Raw genomic sequence first — 26,633 nt, 5'->3', positions numbered from 1 at the left:
CCCCTGGAGATCCCTAATCTCCTCTCTATGTCTATGAATTTACCTGTTCTAGGCACCTCATACACTGGGAATCACACAGCATTTTGTATCTGGCTTCTTTCACTTCGTGTTATGGGCTGAGTTACATCCCCCCAAATTCATATGTCGAAGTCCTAATTCCCCAGTACCTCAGAATGGGACTGTATTTAGAGAAAGGTCTTTAAGGAGGTGATGAAGTTACAATGAGGCCATCAGTGGACCCTCATCCCTTGTGGCTGGGGTCCTTATAAGAAGAGATTAGGACCCACAGAGAGTCACTAGAGGCACATACAAAAAAAGAGGACCACGTGAGGACACAAGGAACAGGCAAGGAGAGAGGCCTCGGAGGAAATCAAATGCGCCAACGCCTTGATCGTGGACCTCCAGCCTCCAGGACTGTATGAGGATCATCCATTCATGTCTTGCACTTAGCAGAGCGGCGTTCCTTTTTAGGGCTGAAGACTATTCCACCGTATAAGTACAGCACATTGTGTTTATCCATCCATCCTCGATGGACACCCAGGCTGTTTCCACCGAAGTTCTCGCTGATGCCTCCTGCACATCCCTGCCCCCACCGCTCCAGGCGCCCATCTCAAACGACACCAAAAGGTACACGGGAGGGAAGAAAAGGTGGGTTTGCCGAGGGCCTGCTGTGTAGCACTGACTGGGTGCTTTACGTACATTAATTTTATTCAGTCTTCATGACGAGTTTTTGTGGCAAATAGTCTCAGAGACGTTAAGCAATTGCCCAAAGTCGAACAGCTAGTAGCAATGGCAGAACCAGAAGCAGCGGCATCTGGTGAGGTTTCTGTGTACATTCACTGCATGCCAGGCACACTATGTTATCCCTCACACGCCCTGTGACCTTTTCTTAAATGTCATTTATTGCAGAGAGAGAGAGAGAAAGAGAGAGCAAGGGAGGGGCAGAGACAGGGAGAGAGAGAATCCCAAGCAGGCTCCGCACCGTCAGCACAGAGCCTGACAGGGGGCTCGATCCCACAACCGTGAGATCATGACCTGAGCCGAAACCACAAGCCAGACGCCCAACCTACTGAGCCACCCGGGCACCTCTCCCTGTGGCCCTCTGGCGGTAGATAGCAGTACCCTCATCTCACAGGATCTCAAGCAGTCTTCTCAGCAATCCTGTGGATCCAAGAAGGCAGAGCTGCTAAATGACAGTGCCCGGACTGCCACCTGGGTCGGTCTGACTCCGAAACCCACTTTGCCCAGCGCACCATGCTGCCTCCATAGCCATACACAGGTGCCAGGGGCTGTGAGAGCAGAGAGCACTCGGGGGGGGGGGGGGGCACAAGCAGGGTCCACGGAGCAGGGGGTCTCTGGGCCAGGCCTCCAGGACACATTGCTTTTGTCCGTGGGGTGTCACACCCACTACTGTTCTAAGACCCCCCAGGGTGGGCAGCCCTGGTGTCTCGTTCAGGGCCTGGAGCTCACTATGTGGATAGGGTTTTAACAGGTGGAGATGAGGAGCGGGCGTTTCACGTGGCAATGATCACGTGAATAAGGCACAGCAGGAAGAACCACTAGAAGTCTCCTTTGGCCGGGACACGGGTGGGGGAAGGAAGGAGGAGGGACACTAAAGGACACGTTGAAGGAGACCAAGGGAAGGAGGACTGGCTGCAAACTCTTTCCAGCTGGAACTTCCTACGGGCAACTTTGCCCAGCAAAGCAGTTAAGACTTTCAGATGCTGGCACTGGAGAGCCATTGAAGATGCCTGAGTAGGAGAAGAGGCAGGGGGAAGTAAATGGTGAAACTTAAGGCAGGCAGAAGATAATACAAATAGCAATACTACTAATAAGGGGGGGGGGGGGAGGAAAGGGGTGGAGAGGAGGAGGAGCTCCAAAGCCCAGAGACAAGGGGCCATTGGGCACCCTAAAACCAAGAGCCCCTCATCCCTACCCTAACAAAACACACACTTGGATAGACCCCCACCTCCAGCCTCTACTGCTCTTCCCTCAGCCACAGCACGGAAGGATACCACTGCCCCCAACTTCTTCCCTTCCTGCCCTGCACAAAGCAAGTGGACCCTCCCCACGGGAGCCGCTGTTCACCCTCTGGGCCCCGCTCAGGGAGCCTGTGGCCAGCATGCTGCTACCTGAGCCCTGGTCACGGGGGCGACACGGCGGGGGTCAAGAATAATGCAGACCCTGACCCCAGAGGATCTAGCCCACATGCCATGTGACTGAAGAAAGAGCCCGAGGACCCCTTGGCCGTGGACAGCCCAGCACCTGAGACTTCATATTACGAGTCCACTGGGCTCCAGCAAAAAGACCACAGCCAGCCCCTATGAGCCCAGCCAAGTGGACCAAGGGATGGCTCGGAAGCCCCGTAGGAGGCAAATGTGCACCCCTCAGTACCTGAGGGTGCATAACAGTCAGGCAGCTACAGAACACCACAGCCGTGGTGAGGGGGGCAGCAGGAACAAGGCCAGGATGGCTCGGTGACTCAAGACACTGGCCTCCCCTTCTGAGCCCCAGGCCCTAGGCAGGGGGTTCCTGGGGGAAAGATGGCCACTGCCCTGGCTCCATTTCCTCCCAGGCCCACACCCCCTCCTCCAGGCCACCTGTCCTCACCAGAGCTTGTTCCCGGCCTACTCGGCTATTTCCTTCCCTTATATAGAGTTCTGCTCAGGATCAGGAAAGGAAGTGCATCCAGTTCCTGGAGGCAAGAAGGGGCCTGTTCCCAGGGACACCTCGAGCTGAGGGGGGTAGGGAATGTCCCAGCCAAGAGTCCCCTCCAGAGCCAGGGGACCAGCCCTTTCCCCAAACCCAGCACAGGCTCCAACTCAGACAAGAAATAGAGGAGAGTCCCAGAGGGCTGACTCCGGGCATTGCCCCTGGGACTCCTGCCCCCAGTCCTCCCCCCAAAATCCTCCTGAGCCGTACACCTCTTGAACCACTGACCCAATCAACCTGCTCCCCAAGCTCCAGCAGCTGCCCTTCTCCTGGGTCCACCCTCTTGTCTGGGAACCTTCTCCTCAGACCCCACTCACTGGCCTCCCAGCCCACTGCCAGCCTCTAGGTCTGGTAACACACTCAAGAAAGGGCTCTCCAGTCAGGGAAGTTTCTCTACAGGCAAACACCTCCCTGACCTCTTAGCCACACCCACACGCGGCAGCCTGACCTGGGAAGTCCAACACTACACAAGGGGGAGAGCTGGGTGTGCCCTTCTTGTGCCCCGCCAGAAGGTTCCAGCCACAGGAAAGGGGTTGCGGTGGACCTAGCAGAGCATATGCTGTGCAGCCAGCAGTCTCCCCGCTTACTGAAGCTGGTCCCCTGCAGAGCCCTTCTGGAAGATGGCATAAGATAGCACCGGATCAGCCCATGCTGGAAGCCCGGCTGTCTGCAGAGCATTTTCTCAGAAGATTTGCCTCCCCTTGAACCCCAGCTGGGACCCCAGCTCCAGCGCCCCACTTACCCACACCCACAATTAGGGAGTCCAGGAGGGCTGAGGTTGCAACCAGGCCAGCCTTCCTATGATGACCAAGAGAATCGGAAAAGTTGAGGTCAGCAAACCTTTACTGAGCACCTACTATGTGCCAGGCCCTTGGGAGCACTAGAGAGTAAGCCAAGGGTCCAAGAGGGGCTGAGCAATAGCCACAAGACAGGGTGGGGCGCATGAGGCCACAGGAATTTACCGGCAGGGCTAAGAAGGCACAGCTGGGCCGGCCCGGGGCTTGACACTGGTCAGCATACTGGACTCACAGCCCTACCCCCACCCTGCCTCCGCCCCACCGCTCCCTTGCTCAGCACTGACAACCACTCTACTCCCCCACCCCTAGCCACCCAAGGTTGTTAAGCCAGAAACCTGAGTGCCCGCCTTGACTCCTCCTTCCCTTCCCTCCCACCAAGCCTGGATAATTCGTCTGCCCAAATATCTCTCCAAGCCACCCTACCCTCCAGTCCCCTTAACCACAGAGATTACTGTGAGAGCCTCCTAACTCAGGTCTCTGCCTTCGGTCTTGCCCCTCTAACCTATTCCCCACTAAGCAGCCAGGGAACTATTTTGGAAATGCACATCCAGCCCTGTCACTCTCCTGCCCGAAGTCCTTCCCGGGTCCATGGGATAGAGTCCAAATGCCCTAATATGGTCCTCATAGTCCTCAGGGACCTGGCTGGGTCTCTCTTTCAGTCTCCATTCCCCACCTCCTTGCCTCAGTGCTCTTGTTCCAGCCAAAGAAACCCCCTTTCAGGTCTAATTCTGTTCCATCTAATACACTCTGAGGTACTAGGTGTTATCAGTCCATTTCCCAGATGAGGCTCCAAGAGGTCATACACTTCACCCAAGGTCCCAAGCCTCCGCTCTGCCCAGCACCACACCACCTTGCCCAGTCAGGGCCACAGCAAGAGCTTCATGGCGGGCATGGCCTCTGAGGTGGAGGGAGCAGGGGAGACGGCAGAGGTGGGAAAACAGAGAAGAGAGACCGGTCGGCTGGGCCCAGGGAGCACACGGCAAAATGGAGGAAGAGGGTCAAAGAGGGCACACTGTGCAAGGCCTGACGGGTGGGACTGAGGCAAATGTCCAGGGCTCTGGAGTAGCCCAGTGCCTCCAGAGCCAGTGAGAGAGGGCACAGGTGAGGGGCAGGGCTGGAGGCCAAATGTCCAGCCTAAAATAGGCAGCTGCCACCGAAGGGAGTCTGGCGCTGAGCCAGGGCCGGAAGCAGAGTGAGAGGCTACCAAGAGAGCTTCAAGGAGACATTAGAAGATGGAGAAGCCAGATACCACTGAGGGGCCCAGCCTGGAGGACTCGGAGGAAGCAGGGCCTCTACTGTACAAGTGAAAGTGTCAACAGGCAGTGTGAAATGTAGACTTCAGAGCTGCCTTCTCCTGAGATTCAAAGACCAGGGAAAACCCCAGCCCTTCTTCCCCTCCTGGAGAGGGGCCATGTGTTCTGAAGCAGGGGGTGGGGTGACATGGCCTATAGCACAGAGAGCAGCTTCTAGGAAGTTCCTAGAAGAATCTGGTCAAGGAAGGGCTGTGGTCTGTGGTGAAGGTTTCAGTGGAATGGGGGGCAGGAGGGCAGGGGGGTGACCGGCATGGGAAGCAAGACCATGCATTCACTCAACAATACTGAGGAGGGCCCCTCAGTGCCAGCTTCCCAGCTGAGGGAGACAGAGATGAATAAGAATGGCCTGGCCCAGGAGGGGACCTTGGGGCCCACTGGAGGAGGCACACATGTGAACAGAGAATTATAAAAGAGCCCAGTAACTGCTATAATGAAGGTATGAAGAGGCCTATTATCTCACTGGGATTCAAACCCATCTGTTTTTCCAGAAATTACGCCCAGAGGGAGACTGCCCACCCAACCCCCCTCACTCCCCACTGAGGGTTTCTGTCCCCAGATGAGAACTTTAAGGGACAAAAGCCTTTGACCCTAAACTGTGCCAGAACAGTAAGGCAGGAAGGACGCATGGGAAAAATATCTAAGAGCAAGGGGGAAACCCAAGAAGTCAAAGGGCTCGGGAACTGCTGAGAAGCACACCAGCAGCCCTCGGACATGGCAAAGGAGGCTGAGGGGAGGGTAGTGGGGGAAAGGCTGGCCTCGGCCAGGCCACGAGCTGAGAATTCTGGGGCTAGAAGCCACACTCGAGCCCACACAAACACCAGAGGCTCCCTTGGCCTTCTGAAACCAGCACAGCATCTGCTCGCGGGCCATGGCGGGGCCTCCTGGCCTCTCTCCCTTCCACACCTGCATGGTGCCTTGCAAAGTGCAGGTGTTTACCCCCTCCCTCCCCCCGTTTCCTAATTTCCAAGATGCTGTTGCTTGTCTGGGGCACCATCAATTGGGTACCAGCTTTTGAGGGGGAAAAATGTACCCAACACGTACACTTCAATTGCAAGGCACATGCCAATTTCAGAAACACCAAAACATAAAAAAAAAAAAGAAAAAGAAAAAGAAAAAGAAAAAGAAAACCATCTCAAATTTGAAGAAAATTTTTGTTGTAACCTAAAAGTACTTCCTTTTTGAAAGATTCAGGGACACCAAAAGAAAGAACAAGGTGAAAAGAAACCCAACCGCATATTACCCCGGAGAAACTTCTATATCCTCAAGGCCCATCTGTGGCTTTTACGTTCCCTGGACAGCTAAAGGTCATTCTGCCTCATCACCGGACTCCAGACTGCTCTGAATCTAGCCAAGAAATGGGTAGCTGGGGGCAGATTCAGATCTCAAAGATCATACATAACACCTTCTGTTTGCGGATCCTTATTTCCAAATTCCTCAACACATCGGGAGGCCATGTGGTTTCCAACCAAAGGGCAAGAAGTGGGACAGAAAAAGCACTGAACGTGGAGTGAGGCGTGCTCCTGATGGCACTTTGTCCCAGACCACCACTTCCTGAAGCCCCCTGCATCTGTAAGATGGGAGTTAGGAGACCCACTTTGCAGGGTGCAACTCAATAAAGCTGACTGTGTGGACACGGTTAAAGATTCCTGGAACACAGCACCCGCTGGGTAAACACAGTCCTCTTCTACCGAGTCGGTTGCTATTGTATTATTGCTCCTGTCTGCCCCTCAACGTCTTCATTTACAGAGCAGTAAACTGCACGGTGCCCCATTCTGAGCACTGCATGTATCCCGACTTCTTCGAATCGTCACTTCAACCCCGTGAGGTAGGTTCTGCTCTCATGCCCTCTTGAAAGAAGAAACTGAGGAACAACAACAGATGAGATGAGGTTGTTGACTTACAAGGTCCCACCCATCCACCGTTAAGTCAGAGATCGGGACAGTAGAATATAATGCAAGATTCCCATCCAAAAAAAGTAATAATAATAATAATCCACCTTTTTCCCCTGAGATTTCAACTCCGGCTAGGCTTCAGGTATCTGAAAATGCACTCATTTAGGAAACTCCTAGGCCCCAGAAGGCAGCGGCAGGAGGAGTTCGTGTGTTGGTTCCGCACAGTTGGCACCTGTCAAGGGCTGGTGTGCTGGAACCCCATCTGCTCTGATGAACGGCACCAGGAGCCCCGGAAGCAGGAATCCCAAGGGTCAGGCAGCCCAGCCTCATGTTGCTCCTTTAAATCCATCTGTGGCCGAAGCGCAGGAAGCCCCCTCTCACTCCCAATTAGCAGGCAGGCAGCGGAGACTTGAAGTGAAGCCAGCACTGGAGGCCGGCGGAGGCCTGGCTGTCACGGGCATTGTTTGGCTCCATCTGACGCATATCCACCCCCCTGCTTCCTTGTTCTCCAGGAGAACCTCGGAGATGCACACATCTGAAACCAGGTCCGGGGGAAGGGGCGCTGCAGGGAGGGGCAGCGGAAGGCCTGCCTCTCTCCACTGGGTTCAGAAAACGCAGGCAGATTTTAAACAGGCAGGAGAGGGGGCTCACATGGGCCACAGACCCGGTGGCCCAGAGACACTGCTGATGTATGTACACACAGTTCACACGCCCTAAGGCACATACACACTGCACACACAGTCCTGCGGCCCACTGCCAGGTCCAGATGCAAAGTCACTCCCTAGCGCTCCCGGCCCCACCCGGGGCAGAGCTGCACCAACAGGAACACAGCAGCCCCACCAGCACACCCACAGGCAGGGGACCGGGTCCCGGAGCACAGAGGATCTGAGGAAGCCAGGGGCAGAATGACCCATGTGGGCAGACGGCAGGAGGGGAGAGCATAACCAGCAGAGGTGGGGTGGGGAGGGTTCAAGTCTGAACACTCACCCAGATCTCAGAGATTGTTGTTGTTTCAAAGTGCCCGCAGGAGCCAGCCCATCCACTGAGGCAGGACCAGCAGCAGATTCCCCCTGGACTCTCCCCCCTACCTGCTTCCTGCCCGTCCTTCTGCAAGAGCAGGTGAGGGGCAAGGCACACTGATGGAAGCTGGGTAGGAAGGGTCAGAAACAGGAGGGCGAGTGTACAAACCATGGGGCAGATCTGATAGGAGAATAAACATCCTAAAAATCATGGAATAAAGGCATGGGAGCTGGAATTTTAGGGGTGGAGGTGGTGAGGAGGAGCAAAACAGAGCTTGGGGCCTTGACTGACAGCCCCAATATCTGAATACATAGAATGCACGGGGTTCTGCAGACATGATGCCACATTTAATTCTTTCCACAGTGCGTACAATAGACACATCGTCCTTTTCCCATATGAGGCCACAGAAGCTCAGTGAGAAAAGTAAGCTGCCCAAGGTCACACAGCTATGAACAGTTGAACCCAGGATAGCCAGACTGCAAAATCTATACTCCTATAGGCAACCCAAGTCACCTGGGTGCTTCGAAGACAAGACAGGGCAACTATGGGGCCTAGAGGGTGTGGTGGCAGAGCTGGAAGGAGTGGCTGATGCAGAGGAGCACAGAGAAAGAAGCAAAGGGACCGGGAGGGGGGCGGGGGGCATGCCACCTTAGACCCCCAGCTCCTAAGTGACTCAGTGGCTGGGCCTCCCGGGAGCATTTCCGGAGCCCCAGACAGCCCTGCAGACTAGGAGCCACCTGCCCAGCAGAGACACGGGGCCATTACTCACTCACAACTGTTACTCACTCTTCTCTGCACCCTGCCCCCCCCAGCACATCACTTACTCCCACTCTGTTCTCTGAGAGTGGCCGAGGGGAGCCAGCAGATCTGGCTGGTTCCCTCCCCCGCTTCACTAGCTCCAATCCTGCCAGTGCATCTCCACCTGAGTCACTGGGACAGAGCCCTGGAGACTCTGGTCCACTCAACCCTGACAGCTGTTACCCTCCACTCTGTTCCAAGAAACAGAGCTGCCTGGAAGAGTGGTCAACTGGGCAAAGAACCTTCCAATCCCAGGGCTGGAAGGGACCTTCCCAGCATCTCAGCTGGTTTCCCAGCAGACGCCTGAAGACCTTCCAGGACACCCACTCCCATGCTGGATGGCTCCTCTAGCAGCCCCAAGAGGAAGAGCCTCTCTGCTCAGAAAGATCCACAGACTTGCAGGATTTCAGCACTGGTTAGAGAACTCTCCTAAGGCCAATCTGTCACCTTACAAATGAGGAAACAAGCCAGAGAGGGGACGCAATTTGCCCAAGGTCACATGTTGCCAAAAAGGGACGGGAAATAGGCCACCTGACCCCCCACACCTGCCACCAGTCCCTCCACTGCACCGCAAGTCCTGGGCCAGGCCCTGAAAGCCCACCCTCACCCCTGCCCACTGCAAAGCAGCTGCTCATCCGGAAAAGCACTGGAACTGGGAGAGCTGAAGCCGAGATGAGGAGAGAAGGAAGGAAGGGGGTGCCCCAAACAGTGGTTGGTGGGGAGCAATCACTGCCTAACGGTGAAGGGGCACGAGGAACAGTCTTCCCAGCAGACGGGGAGAAAGACCACAGGCCTTCCGGAGGCCATGCAGCTAAGAGGCCAGGCCCTCTGGCAGCAGACGATGGGAGGAATTCCTAGGGTCCCAGCTGGGGACTTGGGAGAGTCCTGGCCTCCTCTCTGCTCACCTCTCCTCCCCCTGGCCCTCGCCCCAGCTCCCCCTGCTCTCCCAGGGCTCCAGCCTGGAATCCAGGCTGGACGCGGCCTCCGCTCCCACGCCCAGCTCAGCCCAGCTGGCCACATCAGACACAGCCCCATGTGTGACGTTCGAGGCAGCTCACAAGGCACTGAAGAGCCTTTGAAGCTCACGAGGCACTGGGGAGCCTCGTCTGTCTCTTGTGCTCTCCACCCACTCTGGGCACTTATGTCTGCCGAGAAGCCCCTGCCTGCCTCTCTCCCTCTACACCAACACAAGTAATAATGATAACAGTAATGATAATCAAGGGTCACATAACATGGCCTACATGCTGGACATGCTTCTATTTATTTCCCACTTTTGACAGAAGAGTAAATTAAAGCACCGACCACAGTCACACAGCCTGCAAAAGATGGGGTCAAGACTGAAACTCAGACGGTGTGGCTGCAGCATCTGACCTTGACCCCCTCCCCGCCCCCACATTGCCACATTGCCTCATGATAGCACCTGGCTCCAAGTTAAAGCTCCTGAAATCCCTGCTTCCTCATCCACACACAGTCACTGAACTCCTGCGGTCACACTGGGCTTGGCGACGCTCAACGGTCCTCATGCCTCTGAACGGGCAGCCCCTGTCCAGACACTTACCAGGCCACTTACAGTCAGGCAGGGAAGCCTCCGCCTCCAAGCGGGCAGGATCCTCCACCTGACTCGGGGACACTCCTGTTTGTTCATTCATTCGGCCAATAGTGAGGGCCTACTGTGTGCCAGGTAGACGGTGAAGGATGCCCCCAAAAGGAGCCTCTGGATTCCTCAGAAACGCGAGCTGCCTGCGGTCCATCCTCACCCCTACCCGCTACGATCCGTCAGTGCCGGTCTTGTGTGTGAAGCCTCGCCCAGGAGGGCTCTCTTCTGACCTGAAAGATCTCCCAGGAAGGTTTCAGTGCCTCCTCGGCCTCCTGATTCAGGAGAGGAGGGCAATACGTGGGAAGGGAGCCCAGAGAGACGAAGTGATTCAGGAGAGGACTTCCCAGCTTGGGGTTGAGAAAGTTGAACAGAGGAGTCCAAGGGCCTTGGCTTATGGCCTGTCCCCAGATCTCCCCGGCCAGGACAGTCTTCACAGCTGCCCAAATCACCTTCCTAAATAACAGTCTCATCACATTTCTCCCACATTAAAGCCCTCGGCTGCTCCCTTGTTAACCTGGCTCAGAAAGTCCCCCATGGCCGGACCCCAAGCAACACCTACAAGCTCTCCCCAAAGCCAGGCTTTCCTACACACCACACTCACTGAGGGCTTATCCTGTGCCAGGCACTGAGCTGACTGCTTCCTAGACATGATCTCATTTTATCGCTACTATGATTCTAAGAGGTTGGAATAGTAACCCCATTTGACAGATGTAGATACTGAGGTTTGACCCAAGGTCACCCAGCTAATAAGCAGCAGAGCCGGGAGGGACAGCCCCGTGTGTCTGACTCTACCACAGGACTGGAGCCACTATTTTATCCATTACACGTGTGCTACTGTGCCTTCGTGCGTGCCTTACCCCTGTGCCTGAAGAAGTCTTCATCCCTTCTGCTTCCTGCACAACTCCTTCTTCTCAACCTTCAAAACCCATCTCGCGGTGCCTGGGAGGCTCAGTCGGTTAAGCGTCTGACCGGCCCAGGTCATGATCTCACCGTTCGTTGGTTCAAACCCCACGCCGGGCTCTGTGCTGACAGCTCGGAGCCTGGAGCCTGCTTCGGATTCTGTGTCTCCCTCTCTCTCCGCCCCTCCCCTGCTTGTGCTCTCTCTCTGTCTCTCTCAAAAATCAATAAAAACATTTAAAATTTTTCTTTTAAAAAACATTTCAAATGGCACCTCTTCTCCAAAGCTCTCTCCACTCCACCAGGTCATACACACCGCTTCCTGCTTGATACGCCCTCTGCATTTGGCAGAAACTGTCCATCTACTCCCCTTTGTCTCCTACTAGACCCTGTCCCCCTGGCCTTTCCAGCCCCATACCACTGGCACCTTGCCTGGCATAGGGTCAGTGCCCAAAAACAGCTTTTAAGTGAATAATCAGGGGCCTCGTGTGCCTGGCCGGATTCAGCCACGGCCACACAGCCTCCACGGTGGATACCTGGGCACTGCCCCAACCCCAGAAGCTGACCCCCAGCCTCAAGCAGGCATCAAGTGCCCCCCATGACAGCTGAACACCCAGCTCATATCCCTCGGTGAGGGCTTCTCCCTGTGCTTGTCCGCCTACCCCTCTCTGCTCAACCAGCTCTGCTGTTTCTAGGAGTCTCAGCCAGTGATTAGGGCCCTAATCAGCAGGACTTCCTGCCTGCGATTGCCAGAGGTGGGGGCGGGGCAGAAGGGAAGCAAGGTCAATCCAAGGTGAAGTCTGCAGCCTGGGATGGACTCCCGGACGCTTCCAGCCCTGCACCTCTCTAGCCCTTCATATGACAGGTGAGGATACCAGGCCCAGCAAGGGAAGGGACACTTCCAGAGTCCAGGGACAGAGCAAGAGCACTGCTCTCCCCCTGCCCTGGGCCTGTCTTACACTTCCCTTGAACCCTCTGCCCACCCCTTGACCCCCAACCAAGCCCCAAACCCAGGACCTTACCCACAGACTGCTCCCCATAAAGGGCTGTTGTAGACCAGTTGATTGCTCAGATCTGGTCAAGGTCAAGAGCCAAAGGCAAGCCCCTCCTCCAAAGGAGCAATGGCCTAGAAATGGAGCAGAGGTGAGCAAGGGCTGAGGAGGGGAAGCGAGATAGGGCCGGGTTGAGCTCAGGAACCCTCCCCAGCTGTCATCATCATCAACCCAAGCCCATTCTTTCTCCAAAAAAAAGCTTAATGCCTTTTGCAGCTGCAACTGGGCGGGCCAGGGGTCCGGAAATAGAGCTCACACCCCTGACCTGCAGCACCCCCAGCCTCCCTGGGTGGGAACCCGGGCTAGGTGGAGAGTGCGGCTTGGCAGGCCTTTAGGGCTGACCCCTGCTAATGAGGAACCAGAAGGTGGAGGACCCCAGAGAGGCGAGAGCCCTGGGAGGAAGAGGCAGTGTGGCCAGGACCCGCCCCTACCACAGGTTCAAAGCCCCCAGCTATGTGGCATGCAGGAAGGGCTGGGCCTGGTTCTCCCCCACCTCCCGCCAGCAAGGGACTGAACTACAGTTGCAGCAAGAGGGATGGAGGTTAGACTTCAGAGAGACCTAGGGGACATAAGATACAGCAACTTGCAGCAGTTATTTGGGGATCCCACCTTACAATACAGACACCACCCCCATGGGTATGGTCCACGGTCAAGAGAAGCCTGCCTGGAGGCCAGGCCAGCCACATTCTTGCCAGGCCTGGGAGTCTCTGATTCAGTGACTCTCATCAAGGGATGGGATAGGATCCAAGGAGGGGAGCTTGGCCTGGTTTATAATAATGCATCTTGTTTACAGTGATGGCAATTTTCTCAGCGTCCTCCATAAACACAGCTCTGCATCGGCTCCCCTGGGCAGACAGGGCCTCGGGAGGTCCCCTTAGCTCCCCGCCTCCCCACACTCACAGAGAGAGAGAGACAGAGGTCAGGGGGAATCTCTTCTCTAGGCTCGGATGCTAGGACCCCCTCAAGGGAAAATGACGCCACCATCTCCTCCACCCTCTGATCCCATAATGCTCCCGTCTTAGGGACGGAACAACCCCAAGAGAGAGAAAAGAGTGAACTGAGCCCCTAGAGAAACACCAGGACCACCACCAGAACCAATAATAACAATTACTCGCATTTGCTGATCACTTGCTATGTGCCGGGCTCAAACACTGCTCGAACTATTTCCAATAAACTAACCCATTTGATATTCACAACCACAGCATGAAACAGGTACAGTTATTCTCCCCTATTGCAGATGAGGAAACTGAGGCTCAGAGAGGTTCAGTCACTTGCCAAAGCCACACAGTCAATAAATAGGGTTGTCTTCAGTTGAGCCCCAGCAGTCTGGCCTTCAGAGTCACCTTTTCTGCCTCACTCTAGACCTCTGAGTAAACTCAGCCCTGTTTCCGGGCCTAGCAAGTCCTCCCGGGCCCCATCTAAAACCATCACTCCTCTGCCCCTCATCAGGCAGCCAGTTAGTGCTGAGCAACACTCTGCCAGGCCCAGCAAGGACCGCCAGAGAGGCAAAAGGCACAGGCCTGGCCTCAAGGAGCTCGTAATCCAGCTAGAAGACAGACGAGCACACGGGAAGTTTGAAGGACGGGGAAAACTAAGGGGTCCCATGTTCTCTGCCAGAGAAGGCTTAGGAAGGTTTCTGGGGAACCCGGACCTCTAACTGGGACTCCCTCTCACCACGGGAGCAGGACAGGACTCTGCTCAGACACCGCTGTCACCCCTCGTTGCTTGCAGGCTCCCCGGGACCACACCCTCCTCGGCTAGTCCCTGCTGCCTCCCAAAACACCCAGGCCTGAGCTACAAGCCTCCAGCCCTAAAAAGGCAGGGATTACAGAGTCCAGACTAGCCCTGGAGGAGGCAGCACCAAGGACTGGCTGGGGCCCACCTACCACCCCACCCCACAAAGCTCCAACTCTGTGGAGACTAACCATCTCCCAGAGGGAAACCAAAGTGTGGACAAATAGGAAGATGGCCAAGGTCACTAACCAGGGTAGAGGCAGGCAAGGGACCCAGCTGCACCTCCTGCCACCTCCCCTCTTGGGAAAGTGCTTCAGGCAATTTGAGAAAAGGAAGGAGAGGAGGGCCAGGTGTGACCTTGCATAATGGAGTAGGGCACCCAGGGAGGTGGGCATGGCCCACAAGGCTGGCAACCCTTCCACCCCACTCCTCTCGTTCCGGCTCACTGGTGCCCACGCCTCTGTGTGCCTAATGGCTTTGAAAGCTAAGAGCCAGGGCCATGGGGATACAGCACTGGGGACAAGAGTCCCTCCAGTCTCTGAAAACCTCTCTCCCCCTCCCCCCAGTACCACACCCACTTGCTCTTTTCAGAGTCCAGTAACTGGGAGGGCTTTCCTCTGCCCCCCTCCAATACACATCCCCCAGCTGGACCTCAGTTTCCCTTTGTGGGGTAAGACTCATGTCCCCAGAAAGAAGCCAAGAAGCCAAATGACCTGCAGCTGAGAGCCTTTGCTGTCCCCAGCTCTAACCCTGACTTCTCTAGGCTCAAGGGCACACCCAGCATCTCACCTTCCTGCTCTTCTATTGGGTCTCGGTCAGACCAGAGCAAAGAGTGTCCTAATTAAGCTGCCTCATCTAGTCCTGGCTTGAGACGAGGGACTACAGTTAGACACTTGAAAAGGACTTCATCTTCAGACGAAGCCAGGACTGACTGACTGGAGGCAGAGGGTTGGCCAGGGGGACCTCAGACCCTACTCCTTCACTCTCTCCACTAAGGAGAAAAGGAGTCACGGGGGTTGTGTGGAGAGGCAGGCTGGGACGGGAAGGATGGAGCCCGGGTGGGTTCCTGAGCCTCTCCCAGAAGCCCACCTTGACATTCCCATCATGAAAAGCGCCAGCCTCCCAGGGTTTGGGGTTCCAAACCCTGTATCTCCAACCCCACAATGCCTCTCCTCTGGCAGCCTGGCACCCACACCACAGAGACACAGGTCTGGAGAGGTGGCATGGACACAGCGAGTGATCTGCTCCTCCCACACTCCTCCCGTGAAATCCCCCTGCGACTTGCACAAACCACTGCAAGCTGCCCCTGACCACCCTGTGTTATTTCACAAATTTGGAAACTGAGGCTCAGGTAAGAGCCAACGCGGGGATTTTCTGCATCTCAGACCTTGGCACTGCTCCTCTGCCTACTATGCCCTAGCAGGCTGGGGAGGCCCCTTCTCATGGGCTTGTGGGGGGGATGGGGGGAGGGCCAGGGTCAGGGGGTACGAACTGGGCAGGGGTTTAAGCTGCCAAACCTCAAAGCACACCCCTATCCCTAATCCTCACACACTGGCCCCCGGTTAGCCCCCTTAGCTGGGAGCATGGGCTCTAACTGGAGGGGGCAGGGGGTGAGGTCTATGGCATCCCTTCCATTCCATACCATACACAGGTCTGTGCTGGCCCTTGTGGGGTTAACCCACGGGGCAAGGCTCAGAATAAGACAGGAAGAATCGGAAGAAACTCAGAATCCTTGCAGGAAGCAGCTGGGGCAGACCTGGCAGGAGAGTGCGCAACGGGTGCGAGGGGAGAGCATCGGGCTCTCTGTTCCCCAAACGCTGGCAGGGAGGAGAAGACAGTGCCCCCGCCCCAGGCCAAAGGCCACCGCCTTCCTGCTCTCCCATTCCGGGTGTCCGAGAATTCCTGACTTCAAGAATCCCAGGACCTCAGCATCCCAAGAGACCTCCAGGGCCACTTCTCCTAACCGCATCCCAGCTCAGGAATCCTTCCAAGCTGTTTTCAAGCCGCTGTCCGAACTCTCCCCAGGACGGGAGGCTCGCTACCTCACAAGGCAGCCCATTCTCCTGCTGACCAGCAGGCTTGTTAAGAAACCCTTCAACAGACCTGAGCCAAGCTTCCTTCACCAAGCAAAAATCCATTCTCCCTTTTTGCTTCCTGTTCCCACCTCAGTACTAACAGGGCACTGAGAATTCTCAAACTCCAGGTCTTCTGCTACAGTCCATCAGAGATGAGAAGATGGTCATCCAACGGCAAGGTTGGCCCTGAACTCCCCTGCACCCCACCCAGCAGCCCCCCACACCCGGCCACCAACCCCCAGGGTGTTTGCGATTCTGGAGGCTGTGGCCCCCATGGGAGATTCTCGGCTGGGGCTCTGTGGGAAGTGAAGAATGAGAAGTACTGAGAGAGGGCTAGGGAAGGAGAGGCAGGGGTCTGGAAGCAGAGATTCCCACGCCCCCTCCTCCACCACCTGATAATTCTCAGCTCTGAATCAAAGTCCTGGCTCCCAAACCTCAGGGTTCCGGGAGACCTTCCCCAAGCGGGGATCCCAGCACTGGTCCTATTGAGAGCTCTCCCACCCAGCTCCTCATGCAGACACAGGTCCCCACCAGACCTGGGCCAAAGGGGTCGGGGCAGAGGGGGGGCTCGGCTATAACCAGCTCTGAGGTCCTGGGGGACAGCGAGGGTGGGGGAGACAGGAGAAGCCGCCAGCTGGCAGGGTTAGAAGCGACTTAAGGCCAAGTCTGAGCCACAATGGTCCCCACCCCACCCAGGCAGCTTCAGGAAGGGGCCCAGCAGAGACTCAAGGAAAGAGAGTGCTCCCCCACGCCCTCCTGACCCCCCTGCTTTGATTCTGCCACATGGAAGAAGTTCTGCAGCTTCCAGAAGAAAAACCCCTGTCCCCAAAGATTCTGGAACCCTGGTTTCCAGTTCCTCCTCTGAGCCTCACCCCACAACTGCTTGTCCTGCCCTCCCCTACCCAGCACCCATCCTGTCCCCTAACCCCATCCCCTGCAGGGAGCCCGGCTGGGGGGCACAGCAGGCTTCTCCTGGTCACTACTCGGTCACCCCCTCCCAGTTTCCTCTTCTAAGACAGTGGCCAGCAGAGAAACATCTGGGCAGGCAGTCCTGGCCCTGGTCCTGAATTGGGGGGTGGGGGCCAGACACTGAGGTTTAGCTCTGCATAGACTCCCCCACTTGGGAAAGGGTGGCAGGCAGGGCATCAGAGGGTCAGAGGAGGAGACAGGGGTGGGAAGAGAGGAAGGAGAGGGGGGTGGAAAGCAGCTGCGTGTGTCTGTTCATTAACCACCTGGATTAGCCATTTCTGCCCAGAGGGGTGAGGAGGGAATGAGAGCTGCTGGCTGGGGGAGGGCAGCAGGGGGCACTTATGCCAGGCTGTGCCCAGGGACCCAGGGACCCAAGCTGCGGGGAGGTGAGCGCAGCGGGGAAACCCTTCCAGGCCCACTAGACCCTCCCTGGAAGCCTTGGGCAGCCCTCTGGGAGATGAGAGGTGGGAGCAAGGGGAGCCCCGGGAACAGGGCCCGGCAGCAGCTCCAGCGGTGGTGGGGAAAGAAATGAAGAGGAAAAATGCCCACGCCCATCTCCTGGTCCCCTCCTGAGGCACCCCTGGTATGGAGGGCAGGGAGGGGAGGAGAGCCCCGCAGACCCACACTCCCGACTGCCCCCTCTCGCCCTGCTGGCCTCAGTCTCAAGCAGCCACTGACAGCGGCAACTTCCCCGGCAAACAAAACTCCTTCTGACTGGTCTCTCCTGGCGGGGGACAACCACACCCCAGACACCCTGCCAGAACCAGACAATGAGGGCAGGGGACTGACAGGTCGGGCTAGGGGCTGGGGGCTGGCCTAGCCCCGGGACAGGTGACCAGGTGGGCTGACCTCCCCCTCCCCTAATTTATGTGATGGGAGGTCCTGACAGCATCAGTAGGACAGGCCAGCACGCGAGCACGCGCGCGCGCGCGCGCGCACACACACACACACACACACACACACCCCACACTCACCTTTCTGACAGAAGAGCCACCGGGTGGGTGGGTGCCTGGGTCCCCCTCTGTCTGGGACAGAGGCAGTGGGCAATGACGGGGCAGCAGCTGTGGCTGGCAAGAAGCTGGTAAGCTGGCTGCCGGGAGGAGGGCGTGAGTAAGCCTTGTGTCCGGGGCGGGAGCGGGAGCAGGAGCGGAGCTGGTCCCAGGGCCACTGCTGGGAGCAACTGAGCCAGGGCGCCGCTCGCCCGGCTCCCTCCCCCGGCGGCGGGCGGGCCAGCGGCGCACCGCCTCCTTCCCCGAGCCGGCCAGCAGCCCGCCCGCCCGCCCGCCGCCGCCGCCGCCGCCGCCGCCGCCTTTAACCCCTGAAGCGCTCAGCCGCTCCGGGCAGCTCCCGGCAGGGCGGGCGCCTGGGGCCCCGCAATGCAGCCCCCACCTCCTTCAGCAGCCAGCCAAGGACCTGCAGGGAGGCGTCAGAGGGCTTGGGGGCAGAAGCGGGAGGACAGGTGGCAAGAGGTCCAGGACCCCACGGAAGAAACAGAGCGGCAGAGAAATGGCCAAAGGGCTGCGGGGCGGAGAAGGATGTTTGGTCACATGGCAGTAACGATGATAATAATCGGAATAACTGGCAACTCCCAATTTTTTGGAGAGCACCCTGCTCTATGCCAATCCCAACTCATTTTGTGACAGGAGACCCAGAATCTCACTTCTGAGCCCGTTTTTTTCTTCACCTCTGCTTTTCTTCTCCCGGCTGAGTGAAGGCATTTGTGGTTTTATATGCAAAAGTGATGCGAAGAGGAACTCGGGTTAATGAATTGCATGCTTCAGCTGTCTTTGAAACGCATCAAACAATAACATGGACTGATGGATGGAGAGATGAACAGAAATGTGATAAAGCAAATATACCAAAGGATTCATTATAGAACCTACGGAGTTTACCATTTAATCCTTTCAACTTTCCTATATGGACAAAATTTATTTATAATTAAAAATATCAGGGGAAACGTGATTTGAAAAGTTTGAAGATAAGTGGACAGGATTATTTTGAGGGGAAGGGAAAAGTCATTTATTTGCTACACACCTGTTGCATGCCGGACACTTAAAGAATATTCTCTCTCTCACTTAATCTTCAAATCTCCCCTGTTATTCTAGCTGAAGAAAGCGATCCTGGAGTGGTTCGGTGACTTGTCCAAGACCACACAGGATGGTGTTGAGCAGAAAGTCAACCTTGGATAGGCTCACTCCAGAGCCAAGCTCCCCACCGCTCAGCTCTCCAGACACTGAAAGGCCCTTCTCTTCCCCATCCGGGCCAGTGACCTGCATTTCTGAGCCTCAGTTTCCCCTGCTGTATGATGAGTTTGGATCCAAAGGTCTTCAAGATGTCTTCCAGTTCTAACACTCACTAATTTTATTAATTCATCCAAATGCTTCCCCAGGAAAGTGACAGGGAAGACCCGGAGGAGGGACAAACAGTCTCGGGAAAGATCTGGGGGCATCTAGGGCCAGTGTCACAGGGCAACGATCAGCACTTTGGAGGACTGCTCCCCTGCTTCAGTGACAGTGAAGCCTTGAGGACTGGGGGGGTGGGAGCAGGGCACCTTCCCAGGACCCTAATGTGGGCAGGGTGGAGACGGAAGCATCACTGCGCCCACCCCCTGCCTCCAGAGCAAGATGACTTCACCCCTTCCCAGGTGGAGAGTCTGGATTCCCAGAGTCCCAAATCCCAGTGTCTCTAAACCTACCAGCCCTTGCCAGTGGCCTCCCTCTGTGAGTGTGTAGGTGCAGCCAGAGACAGAGATAGGAGAGACGTGGCCCCACAGAATGTGCCTCTGAGACCGTGGACCGTGTGAGGAAAGAGTCTAGCCCTCCCTCGTCCCAACTCTGGGACAAAGATGAATACTAATAGCCTGTCCTACTAACTCCTACATCCCTGCAGACCAACATCGACTCAGGGGCTTGGTTCAGCCTTGGTCAGGGGAGGGAAGTGAGAGATTCCACGTCAGCAATCTGGGTTCCCCTAAAGGTAGATGGGGAGTCTGCCACAGAAGCGGAAACCCCCTCCCTGTCTTGGGTCACGAAGGGCAGACACGCCTCCTCCCCATCTCCTCCTTCCAACCCACACCCCACCATCACCCTGACTGACACCAAACTATCCCAGGCTCCCCACTGCCTACCAGATCCAGTCCCAGCACCGCAGAAGGACCCTCTGTGACACAGCCCCACCTCTAAGCCTTTTCAAGGCACCATTCCCCCTTTTCCTTCTCCATGATCAGGCCTCAATTCAAAAGCCACATCCTCCCTGGGTCCTTCTGCAACTGCCCCTCCCGTAGGCACTGGCCCCTCCTCTGAACACTGAGGGCTCTTGCTCATACATGAATGCCGGGACACTCACTGGTTGGGTGCACTTGTCTATGTCCCAGTGAGTTGAGCAAAGATTCATTCCTCATTTCCTTCCCCTTTCCTCGCATGCTGGGTACCCAGTGCAAGGTGGCCGCATAGATTCTCAGTGAATGCAGACTGAATAAATAAATGGTGGAGTGATGGATAGATGGATGGTTGGCTACAGACTGAATAAACGAACACTTTTTAATGTTTGATTCTGCACAAAGCTGTACCAAGATACCTGTTGGCAGACTTTTATCTTCAAAGCTATATAAAAAACTGACCATCAGAAAAACTGACCTTGCTAGGACTTGAGGATCATTTACACCATGTCCCTCACGCATCATCTGCAGCAGATCAGGAGGCTCTGAGAGATGCCTGCTTCAGTTGCTAGCAAGGAGCCACTGGAGGTGACACTCTCATCCTCCACCCCAATACCACCTCTCTTTCCCAGCCCTCCTGGGGCAAGGAGGCATGAATTCAGTAAGCCTCTAGAAACTGCACAGACAGAAGGTCAAGGATAGATGGGATGGGAGGGAGGGGGTTCCAAGGAGCTGGGAGATTCCAAAGAAATTGAGTAGTCTTCCCCTTTATTTCTAAGAGCTGTCCCATAGCTGACCATCCACCCCCAGTCCCTCCCTGGACTTTCACCAGTATCAGTCTCAGCCTCTCACACATGCACATGCATAGTCACACACACACACACACACACACACACACACACACACACACAGAGTGAGAGCTGCTTTCTACAGGAGACTGCTTAGCCCCTATTCCCTCCCCTCCACAAAGCCTTCCTCCCCTGAGCCAGAGCAGACAAGGGATTCCCAGGGTTTTCCATCTCCCAACCCCCATCCCCTCCCTACCTCCTAAGCCAGCCCATGCCCCTTTCCCTCCTCCCTCCCTCCCTCCCTCCCTCCCATCCCCACGTGCTGGACTGCACATCTGGTTCCAGTTGTGGTTGGTCCATTCAGGGGTAGGCCTGGGGGTTTCTCATAAAACTGAATAATACCAGTGTTGGAGACTGTGGAGCTGGGGGAAGGGAGGGCAGGAGGCTGAAGGGGTGGGAGGGAGAGAGGCCGGCAGCAAGGAGGCAGAGAGAGACACAGAACCCAGAAAGTAGCAGGGCTGTGCCTGGCATCTAGCAAGGAGTCAATGGATGCTTGTTGATGGAAGATAGAAGCAGGAGAAACAGAGAGCAAGGAAAGTCAGGAGGAGAGAGAGCAGGACAAAGAGGGGGTCAGAAACAGAGACCCAGAAGGAGCAAGGAGACAAAGCTGGGGGCGCTGGGACAGGGCCACTGAGCCACAGAGTAGCCATTGAGAAGAGCAGCGAAATGAATCGTGCATGTCGGGGCCAGGTGCTGAGTTAGGCACTTTCAATGGAACAGGAGGGGATGTGACAGAAAGGAGGACAAAGGGACACACAGAGACAGAGAAGAAAGGGCAAAGATAAAGTCAAGGGAAATACTGCCAGCGAATGTTGAATCCAGACTCCCCCTGGCCTCGTGGCCCCATGGGCCAGCACAGAGTTGCTCCCATGTTTTCCTTCATTCCATTTGCATCAATACTTGAGGACCTACCCTGCACCAAAACTTTCCCGTGTGTGTTTCCGTGCAGGCCCCCATTCAAATCTGAGAAATGGCTATAAGCTGTCATTCTTATCCCAGTCTTAGAGCTGGGCTCAGAGCAGTTAACCCAAGACCACAGGGCAGCTGACGAAACAGAGTCTGAATCCAGGTCTTGCAACTCAAGGCTGTCTCACTCCCCAATACAACTGGGAATGCTGGGTGCCAGCGCTCCCTCTGGAGGTCATCATGTCATGTGTCACGTAACCCCCACTCTTGCAGGGCCAGGTTCCCAGATCCTTCTGGAGCTAGGGGCAAGTTCCTCTGAGCTGGGCTATGAGTAGACCAACATCCAGCAGGCAGGAATTGGCTTCCCAATCTTCCTAGCACAGGGGGCAGGGAGATGCTGGAGCTACTCCCCTCTAGTGCCCTTGGCCCCCACTCTTTTCCTCCCTCTCTACCACAGAGAAGGCAGGGAGGGCCACATGCCCAGGTCCCCAGGGGAGAGGCCTTGGGCCTCAGAATCCTGCTGGGCCCATAACACAGCTGGCTGGGAGCCAGGCCGTGGGGGACACCATAGGCATTTGGTCAGTGTCTGTGCATTGAGTTGCACCCTCTCCCTTCTGACCACATCCCCCTCGCCCCTGCAGCTAGAGATGAGCTTGGGCTTTCTCCAGGATACTTTCATCTCAGGGCCATTCTCTGGTCCTCCCCCTTCCACGTGCCCCCCTCCCCAGAGCTGGCTCCAGAAGCCACACCCCACCCTGCTGCCCCACAGAGCCCCTCTCCTTTCCTTCCTGATGCTGGGCTCCACAGCCCAGGTCACAGGTCTCTTCCTTTTCTGTTTGTCATCCTCGACATTCAGGCCAGACTGAGGCAGCAGCAGGGGCACCCCCTCCTCACCACTGTCCCTTATTTGCATCTCATTTGCATGCATTCCCAGCATCTCTCAGAGTACAGAGCTGGGCAGAGCCTTGGGCCCTTTGCCACACACTGCCCCAGGGAGGGAGAAGCTCCAGGCCTTCCACATTCTGGTTTCCTCCTCTCTGGTTTGCGCCTGTGGTCTGAGGACAGAGGATCAAAAGAACAGGAGAAGCATGAGAAAAATGGCCTGCCAACAGCTTGTCCCCAAGACACATGCTGGCCGCCCCTCCCTCCTGAGCCTGCCTCAGTTTCCACCCAGGAAAGGCACTCGGATCCAGCCCCAAGAACCTCAGACTGGAAGTCAGGGCCTTGGGGTCCAGCCCCACTCGGCCACCAATGCCCTGGTGACCAGAGGACGCTCTTGGTCCCTCTTGGCTTCCATCCCCCCATCTGACAACCTCGAAGATCCCTCGGAAGATTGCTGGAATATGTTTCTAGGCAGACATTGGTCCTTGGCAGAAAATCATTGCTGGTGCCAGTTCACTGCACACAAATCCCTGTCTCCCCTGAGAAAGCCAATTTTAAAGCTGTAAGGACTCTGGGAGTTAATCGCCTCTGGGACAGGATTCCTCTCAAGCCTAAACCAGCGATGGTCACCGGCTTCAGCCTGGATCCTTTCAGAGAACCCACAGCCCTCCCTCACACACACACCCACCACCCTAACCCCATTATTACAAGGTCCCTAGACTGGACAGTCGGGGAATCCCCCACACCCAGGTTATCTGGATTTCAGGAAGGTGTTGGCAGGAGCCGTGATGAAATGCTTGGAGACGAGATAGAAAGCCGAGTGGATTCCGAGCCAGCAAGCCAAGGGGTGTTGATTAATAGATCAATGTCAACTTCCTGACTTGCCAAAGGGCTCTGTCCTCTGCCCTGGCTTGTCCAACATACTTATCAGTAACTTGGATGAAGACTTAGAACCAAGGCTTGCCAAGCACACAAAGGTAAAAAAGCAAAAGAAAGATGTTGAACTGAACCAAAATACAAAATTGACACTACAAACAGACCAGAATTAGTAAGGGAACATTTCTCTTGAGGTCAAGTCCTAAACTAAGGTTAAAAAGTCATAAAATAAAGACACTGAATTAATAATAGTTCGTGCAAGGAAAAGTCTAAGATTTAGCGGCAACAGAAAACAGAAAATTCAGAATTCTGCTCTCAGGAGGATATGGCTGCCACCAAAAGGCACATGCTCTTTGGATTGCATTAATAGAGGTATAGAATCTAGACCAAAGGAGATGAGAGTTCTACTCTATTCCATGCCTCTCAGACATCATCAGACGTGTTGAGTTCTCTCCTATACTCTGTAAACCAAACAGCATCCAGAAGAGGACAGCAGAAGACACTCCATAAGCATTTATTGAATAAAAGCGCAAGAAAGGCTAAAGAGATTGAGCCCAATTTTTATTTCAGATGATAAAGAGAGGACACAACATACATCGTCCGATATTTGAAAAACTGTCTTGAGAAAGTGAGCCAGGGCAAACTGTACTGCCTACATACTCCTCCTTTGTCTCCCTGCCTCTTCATCTGTGAATTCCTTGAAGCCTGGGACCATTTCCCATTCATCTCTGAATATCCAAAAGGCAGCATCAGTCAGGAGCTGAGCAGCTGCTAAGGATGCAAAGGCATCCTGACAAGGCCAGGCCTGCGGGCGCCGATCAGTAGGGAGCGTGTTGGCCCCAGCCTGGGAGCTGACCTTTAGCCAAGCCGGCTGCTGAGCTGGAGAAGGCGAGGAGCCAGGCTTGTGGCTGAACGTTTGGCTCGCACATGCTGTCCCAGGCTGGCCGACTGGCCTCCCACCCCCACCCCCACCCCCACCAAGACTCACCCTTTGCCACTGCTCTGTGGGGTCTGGCCCCAGATGGGCACCCTTGCCCAAAGTCTGGAGCTCCCCAGCAGCCCAGATCCTGCCAAAGCTGGATTCCTCCCCTCCAGCCCCTCATCACCTGCATGGCCTTCCCACCTCCTCTCTTCCGTGCATCTTCCTTTCTCTCACCCCCTAACCAACCCTCACCCCACCATTCCCTCTCCTTAACATTGAATCTCAGGCCTCCAACGTTCTTCGGATGACTACTTTTTGCTCTGTGCTCCGTGGCAATGGGCTGCTGAAAATTTCAGCCCTCACCTCCCCTCCCGCCCGCCATATTTTCTTAATTATATAGCACTTTCAGGGCTGAACAGAGCTGGAGACTCCCTCCAGAGGACTTTTACCCTACAGGTAATAATAATCTCTTTGCTTCACCTTGAAATGAGGGCTGTCCCTCCTGGAGTATGAGAGCCAGGGAAAGCTGGCCCTATCTCACTAAGGCCCAGGGATGGGAAGGGAAAGAGTCTAGGCTTTGGTGCCACCCAGACCATCACTGAAGCCTGGCCACCCCACTCACCAGCTGTGTGACCTCAGGCAAGTTATGAACCACTCTGACAAATGATTACAGAGTCTGACACAGAGCATCCCCCACATCCTCTTCATTCAAAGAAGCCTTCACCACCTCCACCCCAGAGTCCCAGTTCATCTCTCCTTCTCACGGATGTCTTAGGCCCTGTTTAATAAACACTCACACTTATTGAGGGCTTCACATGTGCCAGGCACTATTCCTAGAGCTCGTGGATATTAACTTCAATCCTCCCAACAACCCTATGGGTATTGACCATTATGAACCCCATTTTGTAGATAAGGAAACTGACGCTCAGAGACATCAGCTACGATTGCTACTACTCTCCTAACTGAAGCAGCCATGGTATATCAGCAGGGACCTCAGGGCCTTTGCCCATCGACATCCTGTTCGGGTGCCGGGCTCTCCTGTGCCTGACAGATGCTCACTCGCCAGCCTCTGCTTTCACACACCAGGCCCTTAGAGCCCGCTCCACACCCAGCTGAGGCTGGAAGGCTCCAATGAGTGGCAACCTGCTTCCTGTGGCTCCTGGTTCCACTGCAGAGAACAAGTCCCTTTAAAGCTTTCAGAAATCTCTCTCTCTCTCTTTCTCTGCCCCACCCCTCTCTCTCTCTCTCTCTCTCTCTCTCTCTCTCTCTCTCACACACACACACACACACACACACACACACACATACACACACACCTGTTCACACTCTCCCCAAATACTTGTTTCACAGGCTGGGCATTCCCAGCTCTTCCACAGTTTCTGGATCTTTCCACCTTCCAGGTACTCGGTCGTTTCCCTGCTTCTGATCCCGTCCCAGTTGGCCTTCATTCATTCATACATTCACCCATCCATTCAACAAATGCTTTGGAGTGCCCACAGAGGGTCAGGCCAGCACCACAGGTGGATCACACGCAAAGCCAGATGGAGCACCTGCCCGCAGGGACACTTGGTCTAGAGGACGAGACGCCGAACAAACAGAAGCACAAACACGTATCAGGAACAGTGCTGAGTGGTGCAAGGGGAAAGACCGGAAAGCCAGAGGGAGGGATCACTTAAATCCTAATGGCTAATGTGCCCGTAACATGTGCCAGGCCCCATTATAAACCCCACACATGCCTTATTAGCTCATTCCCTCCCCACCATAGGCCTGGGAGTAGATGTCCTTCTAACCCCCTTCGAACAGTGGAGAGAGCTCAGACCCGAGAGGCAAAGTCGCCTGCCCAAAGTCCGCAAGACAAGAGCAGAGAGGCGGGGCGATAGGCCTGAACCCCAGCGGTCTCCGAAGCACCATGTCATATTATGTCCAGGAGGTTCATGGAGGGCTCCTTAGGACTCAGTGCCCAAGCCGATGACCCACACACACATGCCAGCAGCAGCCTGACCATGCAGAAGGTGGCAGGCCCACGCTGGTGGTGACCTTGACCCCATTCTGTGCTTTTTATCCATGTTCCCTTCTGCCACATTGGCTTCACCAAGATGGAAGTTACCCAAACACCAGAGCCCCGGCTTACTCTCCCACTTGCTATCACCTTCAGACATTTGACCTTTCCCCTGGTTGGCTCCAAG

The 26,633-nt window shown here is 55.6% G+C and overlaps 1 protein-coding gene across 5 annotated transcripts in view; it reads right to left on the bottom strand.

Moving 5' to 3' along the window:
• Positions 1–26,633, bottom strand: part of TNS1 (tensin 1) — a 225,563-nt gene that overhangs the window by 116,595 nt on the left and 82,335 nt on the right. For 2 of the 5 annotated variants that reach the window (XM_049614918.1, XM_049614919.1), the window contains exon 1: positions 17,831–18,085. The exons of the other annotated variants lie outside the window; for them this stretch is intronic. The gene's annotated coding sequence lies outside the window, so the exon portion shown is untranslated. Of the gene's footprint in view, positions 1–17,830; positions 18,086–26,633 lie in introns of those variants that run through there. 5 annotated transcript variants of the gene reach the window in all.

Source organism: Panthera uncia (assembly GCF_023721935.1).
Source record: "Panthera uncia isolate 11264 chromosome C1 unlocalized genomic scaffold, Puncia_PCG_1.0 HiC_scaffold_3, whole genome shotgun sequence".
NCBI lineage: Eukaryota > Metazoa > Chordata > Mammalia > Carnivora > Felidae > Panthera > Panthera uncia.
The sequence above is the reverse complement of the archived record's forward strand: the minus strand, read 5'-3'. Positions and strand labels throughout refer to the sequence as shown.